This window comes from Manacus vitellinus, unplaced genomic scaffold (genome assembly GCF_001715985.3).
Source record: "Manacus vitellinus isolate BGI_N305 unplaced genomic scaffold, ASM171598v3 scaffold_7_pilon, whole genome shotgun sequence".
Lineage (NCBI taxonomy): Eukaryota > Metazoa > Chordata > Aves > Passeriformes > Pipridae > Manacus > Manacus vitellinus.
The window spans coordinates 2504263-2517701 of NW_021940813.1; the positions used below are offsets into that span (position 1 = coordinate 2504263).

The 13439-nt window shown below is 40.6% G+C and overlaps 1 long non-coding RNA gene across 1 annotated transcript in view; it reads left to right on the forward strand.

The window, feature by feature from the left end:
• LOC108641564 overlaps positions 1-13439 on the forward strand; it is a 77286-nt gene that overhangs the window by 24065 nt on the left and 39782 nt on the right. Inside the window, exon 2 of the long non-coding RNA XR_001922096.1 lies at positions 10359-10419. This is a non-coding gene — a long non-coding RNA (uncharacterized LOC108641564). The remainder of the gene's footprint in view (positions 1-10358; positions 10420-13439) is intronic.

The following is a 13439-nucleotide window of genomic DNA, read 5'->3' on the forward strand; positions in this document are numbered from 1 at the left end:
TGACCAGGAAAAGGGAAATTGTTAGAAGGGGACTTTTTCTTTCCCGTGGCTGCTGTTCTGTGTTTATCCATCACACTGACACCCGTGCCTTGGAATGCTGTGTTGTTCAGCTGCTCTTTGAAGCCACCACTGCAGTTCACTGGAGTGTGGTTGATGGAACCAGATGCTGCTCCTGAGCTGTGTAATTGTGCTGGAGGTCTACACCCGACCCTGAATAATGTGTCAGCTTCACTCCTTGTCCATGCTGGAGGGCACGGAGGAGAGTTGATCATGCTGGGGAGTAAGGGATGGAAGGAGAGACAAATGGACAATATTTCTCTGTTCACAAGAGCCTGCTCTCCTTTAGAGCATGACTCCACCACACCACACCAATTGTTCATCACATCTCTGCCTTGGGCAGATTTTGTTGAAGGTAAGGAGGAGGAGGAATTAAATTGTCATCTGGAATAAGTTCAGTTATTTGTGACTGTTTTTTGCAGTTTTAGTGCTGTTTTGCTTGTGTTATGAGATTTGAAACTTGGGGGTGAGGCAACATCCTTTTACTTTGCTCTTGACAAGTATACTTAAATTGGAAATAACATGCTGTACCCAGTAGTGTGGACCCTGGCTATTACAACTGAGATCAAAGACCCTCTTTAAGTTAATCTTACAGCGTTTTGGGTAAAATTTTGACTTTTATGCAGTGGATACATAAGATGGACTGTGGAATACAGAGTGCAAAAAAAATGAAAGAATGGCCCTGATGGGGGACTGAGTGTACTGGGATTGGACTTCAAATGTATAAGAACTGAGACAGGGGCCCTGAGAAGTCCAGAACAAAGATCTCAGATGTGAAAGAAGCACAGGAGGTTATATCAGCTGGGGAGATGAGGAGTGGCCATTTTGTGAGGGAAATTAGGGAATTTAAGAAAGAAGTCTCAAGAGACAGAGGAGAACTGGCATATGAAAACCTAATGTACTAGAGAATGGAACAAAATGAGGAACTGGAGGGAGTGGAAGAGCATGATAGTGATGAGGGCTAGTGCTTGGAAGCTTAAGAATGGATGAAGAACAAGTCTTGTAAGGAAAAAAATGAAGGGTGTAAAAACAGAAGACATCAAGGCTGAGGAAATGGGTCAAAAGTTTTGTGCAATTCAGGTGCGCTGCTCCCTGCACTGAAGATTTTCCTGCAAAGATTTTCTGAGCATAGCCTGCCATCTTTTCCTGGATGTCTTTTGTAGCTGACCCATGGTCAAAATGATGGCTTATGTGGAAGCTTACATCTTACTGCTTTAATTATTCCCTCCAGTAGCACAAATGATAGACACTGTAGTGTGGATCCAAGTGTTCCGCACTGTGACACTTGCCTAGGAGTATTTCTGCTACATTTCCCCCTATTTTAAAATATACTGAATATAAATACATTGAATAATAAGGTAGTAAAATAATAAGATAGGTGCTAAAAATTATACAAAGTTGGAATTAATTTTGTCAATGCTGTCTCAGCTCACCATAGCTCTGATTATACAGCTGTGTTAGAGGATCTAATTACATGCTCACATAATATTTATTCCGCAGGACTTCCTTCTTCCACTCACTAGTTCAGGTGGATTTGCATGGGGATGCATCAAATTTGACAGCTATTGACTGTGAAAGGTGTGTTGTGAATGAGAGAAGTTTGCAAAGAAAGGATGACTTAAGGGAAGGGCAGCTGAGTGGTGCCCAGGGACTTTGTTTCTGCTTCTCTCACAAAGACCTGCAAGACAGATTCGAGTCCCTCACCACTGTTGGAAAACTGTTCTCCCTGCTCCTTTATGCCATTTTCAGAGAATCTGGCTGCTTGATTTTTGGCATTGCTGTGCAGTCTTCTCCTTCATTGAGGTCAGTGACAGCTACATTTAGAAGGTCTCTGACTCCTGGTTGGAGACACCTTCCTCAGAGGTGACTGCCCTTAGCCAAGAAATGTTGGAGGGTCTTGCTGTGGGGATGGCTGAGGTGGCTTTCCTGTTTACAGCTCAGCCTGTTAAGGTCACTTGGCACCATTTCTCATTTTATTTGCCATAGCTTAAAATGAATGATCACAGTCATCCAAACCTTGCTCTCATTACACCTCAAGGTGTAAAATTAAGATAGTTCTTGTCCCTTTTTTATAGGGAGATGGTGCTTATAAATATTATGGAAGTCATTTTCCCAGTATACATACAGCGGTGATAAGTCCACAAAGAAATTTGCTCTCAAAGCTGGAGTTAAATAGGATATGGCAGGAAAGTCTTTGGCCATGGGATGAATGGCAGAGTAAACTGAAATATCCCTTTGCTCATTGAGCAAACAGCTTGTGAACTTGTGCACTGAATAGGATGGACCTGTTCAAGGAAAAAAAGAGAACAAAACTAGGGTTTGAACAATAACTGAGACTGTTATGACGTGTGCACACCTAAAGCAAGATGGACTTACAGTTGCACAAGGGTCCTTCAGTCTGGGCCCATCTGCCTTTTGAGTGCTCAGCTTCTCACTCCTTAGGATACCTTTTGTGCATCATACATCTTTAGAAGTACTAATACTTTACAGACCTGTATGCCTTATTGCCTCATTAATGATTCCATAAAAACATTAAGTAACCAGGAATGCTAATTCAGCAATAAAGTTTTCCTAATGTAAGTAGTTAAAAAGAGTTCTAAAAAGCTGGTCACTTGGCAAGCCCACATGTGCCTCCATCTGTCTAACAACCTGAAAGACAGATTTAGAAAGTAATTGAGATAATCTCTTTCAAGATCATGGGTTTCAGTTCTGTTTGTTTAGGTGCAGTGGACGTTATATCTGAAGACTTGCATAAGCGAATTTTACATTCCTTGGGATGTAACAACTCTTCCCTCTCTCTGTTTTGTTCTTCTTCTACACCCTTGCTGGAAAGCTGGCTTCCATTCAGTTTGCCAAGGTCCCCTCCTTTCCTCTCCCCAAAAGGAGTGTTTAAGGGTGTCCATTCACACCACAGTCACAAAATTAATACTGTGTTTTTTTAAAGAGAAGATGACAACATCAAAAGCCTGAAAATGCAGCATCCCCTGAAAACACTACATTAGAAATGAGTAATTATTGGTACTGTGTCCCTTGATTGGCTCTGTTGGCCTCTAAGGGAGCAGAATACATTCCAATATACCTAAACTGATGCTAGTTCTCGATGGGTCAGTTCAGAGCTACAATAATACCTCTACACTTTCCTGAGCCAAGTGATTGAGTTTGTATTCTTCTTAGACATGTTGGTATGGAGATGCTTTTAACTGTTTTCAAAAGTGTATTGATTATAAAGGAGAAATATTTTAAGATACATTCCCTTTTCTTTTTTTTTTAATTAGATCATGGGTTTGTAAATATTTCAGAGTATTAAACAGGATTTTACAGAAAAAACAGAACATGGAGGACCCTGGAAAACATGCGAGGAAAATCCAAGCCCTGGCAATGTAGTTATTTTTGTGAGACAGAGTGTATGAAATTTCATTGTAAGTATGAGGCACAGGTGCAGGACTCTGTTATGTTTTGGCTGATTTTTCTTGTGCTGCCAGTATCTGAAGGGGTTTTGGTGAACTTTGAGATATAGGAAAAGACAGTAGATCTCCTAGTTTGTTTCTTTTTTTGTGCTGTGGTAAGATGGGCTAGATTTGCCTCTGTTCCTTATTAGTTGTAAGTAGTTTCTAGTTTATGGCTGAACATAATTGTTCTTGCTTTGGGACAGACAGTGTATACACTTGTGTATATAAAGAGATTTAGGGCCTTGGACACACATCCTGCCCAACTTAATTTAACTGTGGGCATGAAAAAGAGTCACATCGTAGTTTGGGGTGCTTGGGCTGGGTTTTGGTTGCCTACACATCATCATCTAATGCTCTTTGAGGTGCTGCAGTGAGTCCAAGGGCACTGCATGGGGTGTGCAGGTCTGGGTGTGAGCCCTTTGGAGAACTGTCTGCAGGAGGTAAAGGGAGACTTGGCACCAGAGACCTGGACTGGAGGAACTGAATTGCACCCATAAAATCTGAACTGAGTTTGCTGTTACCATTTTTTGTGCCAGAGAAGCTGTTTGTTTGGTTACTAGCTAGCCCATTTGGCAGTAGATTTTCTCATAATGAGACTCAGAAGAAAACATTTTCTACTCTCCTTAGCTTCTTATGACAATTTGACACTTCAGAGACTGCAATGGGGTGCTACTAGTTCATCAGTCAAACTCAGAGCTCTCTTGGTGCTTCAGTTCTGTTTGAAAGCACCATGAGAACTTTCTACAAACAAATACCTGAAAAACTTTACTACTTTTAATTAGGTAAATGTTCTATGCGCATTTTTCATCTAAGTTTTCTAAGCCCACTCTCTCAAAATGCTGAAACATGGTGGACGAGGCAGAAAATGTCAAGGTAACAGAAATGATCTGTCACTAATATCTTACCTTTTCTACTCCAGGGAATAACTGATATTTGAGAGAGAGGAAGAGAGTAATGAGGCTGAGGGATTCCTTGTCAAAGAGAGAAGGAAAGAAAAATCTCTTTCATAAAGTCCAGCCTGTGGCTGAAAGTAAGAAATAATGGTATTAATGAAGCAGCGTGCACCTTAGTCCAAATATGCAACTTTTCATAACACCCTGAAGGACCTGTACACCTGAAGGACCTACATGGGCTGCACCTGGGGAGGAACAGCCTCATGCACCAGTACATCCTGAGGGCTGGAAAGCAGCTCTCCAGGGAAGGTCCAGGGGTCCTGGAGAACATAAGCCAGCAATTTGCCCTTGCCTTGAAGGCTAATTGTATCCTGGGCTACATTAGGAGCAGTGCTGTCAGCAGGTGAAGGGAGGTGACCCTTCCCCTCTACTCAGCCCTAGTGAGGCCACACCCGGAGTGCTGGGTCCAGTTTTGGACTCCCCAGTGAAACAGAGAGATGGACAGAGTCGACTGAAGGGCCACAAATATGATGAAGGGGCTGGAGCATCTCTCCTGTGAGCAAAGGCTCAGAATGCTGAGACTGGTTCTGCCTGGGGAAGAGAAGGCTCTAAGGAGGTGTCATCAATGTGCCCAATTACCTGAGGGGTGTTGCAAAGAGGGTGGAGCCAGGCTCTTTTCAGTGGTGCCCAGTGACAGGAACAGAGACAGTGAGCACAAACTGAATCCCAGGAGGCTCCATCTGAACATTAGGAATCACTTTTTCACTGTGAGGGTGACTGAGCACTGGCACAGGTTGCCCAGAGAGATTGTGGAGTGTCCGTCCTTGGAGGTGTTCAAAAACTGTCTGGAGATGTTCCTGGGGAATGGTCTGTAGGTGGCCCTGCTTGAGCAGGGGGGGTTGGACCAGACAACCTCCAGAGCTCTCTTCCAACCTCAGCTATTCTGTGATCTTGCAGTTGTGTTGAGACACGTCCTCTATTGTATTTCTTTAACAATAAAGAAGGTGGAAATGACTGTTCTGCTGTCCTCCACTACTGTTCCATCTTCCTCTGTTTATTTAGCCCTCAAAATGTCTTCTAAAAGTTATTTTTGATTTATGACATTAGTTCATATGAATGGCTAAAATTATTTTTTATTTTAAAAGCCATAGTTAATAGTTCTACTGTTCCTCCAAAGTGCTGAAAGGTCTATGAATAGTTCGTGTTTCTGTGCTGCATTGCACAGTCTACATGACTCTGGTGCTTGCTGATACCAGTAAACAACAGCTTTTGTGGCAGAACACCACTGCTCTCTGGAACATAAGTCTACTCACTGGAGGCAAAACAAATATCAAAACTTTCTAAACTTATCTAAGCTCCTAGATGTAGATTTGTACGTGTTGTCTGACCAGATTTTTGGCACACTGCAGTCAGGTGGATTATTTTTGGATACTTGGACAGTTCTTTCCCCTCTGATGTATTTAAATTTTTTATTTTTCACTTGACTGTTACCTTACCCTTTACTTTGATGTGTATTTATATGTAATTCCATTCATTTTTGCTTGTGGCCATAATGTGGTTTTGAGACAGTTGTGCATATTGAACATGGTGTGAATCTGATTGTTACTACTGTATTAAAGTCTCCTCTCTTCTCCAGCTTTTCTGGCTTGTCTAAGCAGCAAAATGTTAATTAAATTCCTTGCATTTCAAAATTTTGCTCTGCTTATGGACATTAAAATTTTTGTTTTCCTTATTGGTTTGGTTGGGGGCAGGGGTGTTAACCTACATGCAAGTAGAATTGGTGCTAAACTCACTTCTGGCATTGTTTTCTCTGAAATAGTTTATTTGATGCTATTTGTTCTCTGGAACACTTGTGTTTAGGTAGTGACTCAGTAGTCTGGATGCCCTGATGGAGGTTGCTAGTTTGGTGAACACACTAATACTGGCTTACATCAACAGTGAGTTTCTCCTGTAAAGTTGACTCAAGATAAATATTTTGAAGAAGATAAATTTGAAGTGTTCATAGCATTTCTTCTTTATTTAACTGCTTTTTTTGGGTGCAATTTTAAAAAAGTGAACTTCTTCCATCTTTGGAATAGTTATCATAAGTACTTTGTGGTTTTTCCTCATCTTTCTTCCTGCCACAAGTTATCAAACCATTAATGGTCATTTGTACTGAAATAGTCGATTAGTTACAGTAAACCTGCTTGCTGTGAGCTGGGCTGTATTAATTATATTTAACAACAAATTGTGGGTTCTTTTATATTTATTCTGTATTTCATTTCTCCTCACAGTTCCTTGGGGGCTGCAGACTAAAAATAATGGTTAACTGTACAGATTGTTCTAGTTGTTAAAGAGCATTTCCCGGTTCCTGCAAGGACTTGCTGTGGGAGCAGCTCTGAGTTTACTGAAGGGCAAATTTTTGGCAGAACAAAAGTCATCCATCTAATAGCAGATCAAGAGAGCATCTTTCTCCAACAGATACTATTGGAATAAAAAAAAACCAAACAGGTTCTTTTGAAAATTAGGAACTCGAAAGTCACAATCGGAAAAGTGGCTACCAAGGTTCTGCAAAGAAGCTGACTGGTTTAAAAATAAAAATCCCAGGAGCATCAAAAAGTTGACCAACGCCAGTGTCTGGTCTTGAAAAGTTACACCTAATGCTTTCATTCCATCCATAATGTTCTACCTTGGGTATGGGTTTGTATCTCAGTATTAACAGGCTTGCTACCACATAATTGGTGAACTTGTTTCAGTGAGAGCCTTGGAATAAGAATTGTGTTCAAGTTTATCCCAGTAGTGCAAGAGAGTAGGACACCTAGAAGTGACCCATGTAAATAAGGATCCTTAGCATGGCTTTTGCTCAACATTATGGAATACTGTCCCTTGAGCAAAATGTCTTCAGGATACAATTTCTTGAATTTTTAAGAACTAGATGTTGATTCAAATGAACTCTGATAAGTTTATTGATGTTAGTGTACCAATTTTTTGATGTCTTGAGAAGTTTGAAAGCGGATATTGTAAATAAATCTCTTTCCAGGCACAGTATGTGTGTCTCCTGCAGCAGTGAAATATGAGCAGACATACTTTGCTATTCTAGGTCAAATTCCTTTAAATATGTTGTTCAAAACTTAAGTTTCTAAATTTTTCTAGTATAATGTTGAGTTAATGGTTCGAATAATTTCTCTATCCCCGCAGAAAATGCCTGTGCGCCACTGTTCATTTTATTAGGTTAAAACTCACAGGACTGTTGAACCTTGTGATGCTTGTCAGTATAAAGCAAGGAAGTTGCTCTTTTTATTGGGCACAGGACTGGTAACCGAGGGATGAAGCTCTTGCCTCAGTCTCCAAGCCTCCTTGTATGATCTGGAGAAAATAACTTAGTCTTCTTGGGGCCTTATTTTCTGCACCTATAAACAGGAGAAAAGTTCTGTAAGAACTCTGCTATGAGGCTTTTCAGTTCCTGAGTGTTGTCATTATGCCTTGGGATCCTGAAAAGGAAGGCACCAGATAAAGGTAAAGGACCAGCTGATTGCCTTTGTTCTTGCATTTATCAATGGTCTTCCCTTTCAGGATTTGAAAGCACAATTTGGAAAAACCTCTTGAAGTTTGAAGTCTCGTTTCTTTAATATATCCAAGATCAAATATAAACACCTTTTTTTTTTTCTTTTTCCTCTCTCTGGCTCACTTGTTGGCTTTAATTTCTTACTCCCCAGGAAAGTCTCCTACAACTGGTCCATGTGTTTCTGTTAATTACTACTTGATGCTATTTTAGAAAAATGAAGAATAATTAAGTAGTTAGAGGAACTGAGCAGTAAAAGGGGTAGCTTTTGGACAATTCATGAAATAGTCGGTGCCTTTTAATAGTAGGGTACTTCCTCTGCTCATGAATTATTCATTTTAATGCTTTTGTTATAATGGCGACAGTGTTCAGTCTCCGAGGCAGTTCTGGACAGCCTTCCCCTGCTGAAATACCACACAGCAGCAGCTACCATTTGTTTTATAAACTAATGCATCTAAGTCAATAACACAGTGAGTAAACGTATTTTCAAAATCAAGAGAATGAGAGAAGAGGACGAATAATAATATTATAACTAAGAGGATCTGGTTTTGCTGCAGGGTTCAGTTTGTTTACTTTCCTGGGAACTATTTAGGGATGCAATGTAAAATAAATATTTTTACAGATTATTGTGTTTAGTATTAGATGCAAATTATATCTATAATGAAAACAGACATTAGTGCCTCTGCTGTATATAGCATTGTGCAATAAAAGGCAGCTTAAAAACACTCCCTGTACATAAACACATCAAGTTTCTCTTAAAACTAATGTTTAAAGGTCTCTTTGAAACAGTTTTTTAAGATGAAACATAACATAACCACATAACCCACACAGAAAATGTATCTGAGTCATGTGCTTACAGAAATAAAAGTTTCTTTGTGGTATCTAGTATCAGTCTCTCATTAAAGCATGGACTTTCCTAAGGAGAAATTCCAGTGCAGGCAGTTAAGGGTTCTCCCCCGTCTTCCCCGCCTCCCGATACTTTTCTGACTCTGACTTGAGCTGCTGAGTCTGGTCGGGGTGTTCAAGGGACGGTCCCTGTGCAGAGCGGGGAATTCGGGGCTGGGGACTCCGCGGTGCTGTTCTCAGTGGACAAAAGGATGTGGTCCAGCACAGTTGGGCTCGCTCTCTATCTCTCTCTCTCTCTCTCTCTGTCTCTCTGATGCGATTTAAAAAGGGGTGTTTTCTCCTAGGCTGTTACCCGTACTCCTAGAACGCCTTCGGGCGATACGATAAGTGCGTGTGGGGGGGCGGAAGCAGTGAGCAGATAGATGAGCGATTAGGTCACTTGGATGAGGGACGGGAGGGTTTTTTCACGCTCTTCTCGCTTCTGGCTGATCAGATTCCCCGCGTACACGGAGGGTTGGAACTGCGTAAGTAGAGGAAACAAAACTCCATAGATGGATGTAGCTGCAGGACTGGCTAAGGAGCGGCGAAGAAGAGAGAAGTTTGAATTGAAAGTGTATGTGGTTTCGGGGAATCTGAATCATGCTGTATTACTTTCACTTTTTCTGGGCTTGCATTTCCTATGAACAAACCATCGGGGAAGATAGAAGTTCTGATTTAGATAATGTCTTGCAGTCTCTGGAATGACACATTTCTGCTGGAGGGGGGAGTCCTCTCGGCAAAGGTCGCGCTCCGTGAGCAGAGAGCTTTTCCCTGCCGCCGACACTCCTGCTGTTCCTGCTGGGAATGCCAGCTTTGGGCCTTTTCCTGCGATTTTTTTTCATATATTTAGGTGGCTGCCCCGTGCGAAATGGAAGCACCGATAGGAACCCCTCCTTTCCTTTTTCCTGTAGCTCTGCTCAGACCGTTCTGTGTTAAGCATGGTAGTGGTACAAAGTGTGTGGTCTTTCAGCTCTGACTAATGCATTTTGTGCTGTGTGACTGAAAATGCCTCGCAGTCTTGCCAGGGCTGACTGAGGGTTGTGGAATGTGGTGCCTTTTCTCTGTTTCTCTCTGATTTATAAATTTTTTTTTTTGTCTTTTTTTTTTGTCTTTTTTTTTTTTTTTTTTTTTTTTTTTTTTTTTTTTTTTTTTTTTTTTTCTTTTTTTTTTATTTTTTCTTTTTTTTTTCCCAGTAGAAGTGTGTAGGCAGCTTGTTGAGAAACCTCGAGATGCAGGGGAAATGCTTGTGCGTTGTGGAATGCGGCTTCCCCTGGGAGACCCCAGCCGGGCGGGCAGTGAATGAGCAGAGTGGAAGAATGAGAAAGGGAGGAGGTCGGAGGCAGGGACAGATAGGAAAGAGTGAGAGAGGAGGAAGGAAGGAGGTGGAAACGGAGGGGCCCGTTTCCTTTTTTCTGAAGCAATGACAGCTGGTTCTGCCCTGCCTCACATGACAGAGCGCTGTGGAGAGGAGTATTTAAGCTGGAAGCCAGTGAGCAAGGGTGGTCAGCTGATTTTATTTTAATTTTTTTCCAGGCTTAAGTCAGGTGATCCTTGATGAGTAGTCAGCCCACCAAGAAGGCACTTCAGCACACAGGTAAGAGAGCAGCTGTATACTCTTTAATGCAACTGGGGGGTCCAGGGGAGAAGATAAACAGCCTAACATTGTTGGAATAGTTTTAAAAAAATATTCCTGACTTGCTTGGGTGTGTAACATTGTGCTTGTCTGTGTCAATGGTGCTACTTCTGCTATTCAGTCGTGTTCTTGATTTTTTTTTTAAATCTGTCTTTAATTAGAGGCTTTATTGCAAAAAAAAAAAAAAAGACCAATTGTGTGGTGTTAAATATAGTCCTGGGTATTGCATGAATGTTGCATTTTTTTACTTTTTGAATAAAATAACTTTCTATAATGTGAGTGTGTCAAACTCATATTTAGAGGGGAATTCCCAAATACTTAAAGTATGAGTCATAAAAAGTTAAAGGACCAGTACAACAGTTCAGGATAAAAACTCCATTCAGCCTTGGGTAGCTGCTTCTGTACGTGTTGGTAGTGAAATATGTCTTAAATAAAAAAAACACCACCAAAGATGTGCAGAGCTGAAGTAGCTAAAAGTCTGCCGACTATGACCCAAAACACAGGTAGCAGGGACAGAAACAGATGACTGGGGAGGAGGATTGTGCAGCTTTCTCGGTTTCATGCATCTTTTCTTTCACTGTTTGTATATAAGAACCTGGTGAAAGAGTCTTCTTAAGGTGCTAAGGGTGCTTCAGAGGGCTCTGATTCCTTAATTCCTGTTACATAATGTCTGAGAAAGAAAACAAAACAGAAAACCAGTAGTAAGTACACTTACTATGAATGAAAAAGTACGAAATAAAAATACCTGATGATCATGACAGATAAAAGTGGGCTTTAGCTGTTTTTATCCCTGGCTATTGTGCCACGCTCCCTTCTCTTTAAATGTAACTATGCAAAGTGTTCTTCCCTAGTGTAGTTTTTCATTACTAAAAGATCTCAGGTACTCTTTGAAATTTTGAATGATTTGTGATAAAAGATGTGTTCAGAGACAGACAGCTGTTCCCAGCTCTCACCTGTAGCTCTGAAAAACTCCTCATGGTCTAGAGTTGTAGAAGACTTTATTTTGAAAAGCTATCATACAGATTTTCATGTTTTACTGGTAAAATTGTTCCTGTCAAATATCTTGCAGTATTTAAATAAAAACTGTTTGAGATGTACTTTTTTTGCTATCACTATATGCAGTGTTTCACAAGATGCTGGTGCTATACACGAGAGGAATAAAAATGCATGACTTCCTAATTATTTTTAATTTCATGATGTTTCTCTTTTCTTATTGTTAAAAAGTCTCTACTTGTGACAAGCTGGCTGTGGGATGTTGGTATTGTCTTGTAGCAACAAGTGGTACTTAGATTCTCAGATTTCCTGAGATTTAGTCTGGGGGAAGGCTCTGGAATGGGGTAGTGGGATAGGTGGAGGACTGTTTCTGTTGAATACAGTGGACCTTTATCATGTACAAGCCTGAGGAAACACCCAGATTGGAGTGATGGACTGAGAGGATAATTGCAAGAAGCATGGGAAGCATCAGAGAGGTTGATGGTGGTAACAGGGTATTTACATCAAGGGATAAGAGCAGTGAAGTTGGCTTTTGTACTAGATCATGGTGCAGAGAGCATTCTTAAGTTTCAAATACTCTTTGGCGATAGTTCTCTGCAAAAGGATTTTAAGACATATTTTTCCCTTTTTATGGGATGGGAGGACGAGAGGTTTCATGAGGTGAGGAAAGCATAGTGATGTGAAACAGTCAGGCAGTAATGACTGGTTTGCAGAGATTGCTCTGAAGTGAGTGATCTACTTGCTATGAGGGCCAGCAGTGAGACACTTGGTGTTCAGTGGTCCCCTTTCCAGTAAGAACTGGGAATTGCATAGGCTCGGAGCTCTGGAGAAATTAGGCAATAGCTCTGAAAGTACCCCAAGTTCCTGTAAGCTGTCCCACACTGGCTTCATCTTAAGCAGTGTGATCTTTTATGAATGGATGCAAATCTTCTTAAGTTTCTTGCAGTTGTCCTTAGGGGAATTCCTGGCAGGGTGGGCTTGTCTGGGCTGCACTCTGCAGAAATGCTGCCAGTGCATGTGCAAGTTCCAGGCAGTTCATCTCCTTACCTATGGGTGTTCTGCGGAGAGAGAGGGGACATGTGAAACTGGAATGGGTAAATATAAAACTTTCAGAGTACTCATTTATTTTCCTCATTTTTTTTCCCATCCATTTTTTTTTTGTTCTGATTTTCGGTTTGGGGTTTTTTCCTTTAATTCATGGGCTTTAACCACTAGATTGTCTATGACCACTAGCAGCTTTAAACTCCTGGCAAGGCAGCCTGTATAGTTGAAACATATCATGGAGATAGGAAATATTTTAATTTCAGGTATATTTCTACCTTTTCATTTGTGTTTTTAGGATGTTTGCTTCTGAAGAGAGGTGATTTTTTTGAAATATTTCAAGTGCAGTTCCTGGATTTCCACTTATTGATATGAGAATATCTCTTTCAAGTAACGTCTGACTTGTGATCACTTTAGGTCATGTTTATTTAACTCCAGCATTATCTAATGATCATGACTGCCTTGAAGCTCAGTAGGAAAAAATAAATAACTTGCAAATGAGGAACTGATTCTGTCTATATGGCATTAGAAAGGATAACATCTGCAGTATTTAATTTTCCTCAGAGTAATGGAAGAAGAACTAAGAGTTCAACAGCTGTACTGAGTAAACTTGCAAGAACGTGAGCTCTTAACACCTTTAAATACAGAGATGCTTACTTTCATAAATAAAATCAGTTTAAGAATGTCAAGAAGAATCTCAAGAAGGACTAGTTGAATCACATTATTTTAATGGAATATTTCTTATAATGAAGTGTTTTACTATACATTTTCTCATAGGTTGTTTTTATTAACTTTAGAAGGTGATGACCACAAATTTTTGTTTTCTTTCTGCTTTTTATTACTAGATAGAGGGCAGACCCTGCTGTTACTCATTTAGTAAGATCTCTATACATGTATTGCAGGGCTTGACACCAAAACAGTCATTACTTAAGTGTTACTTGTATTTC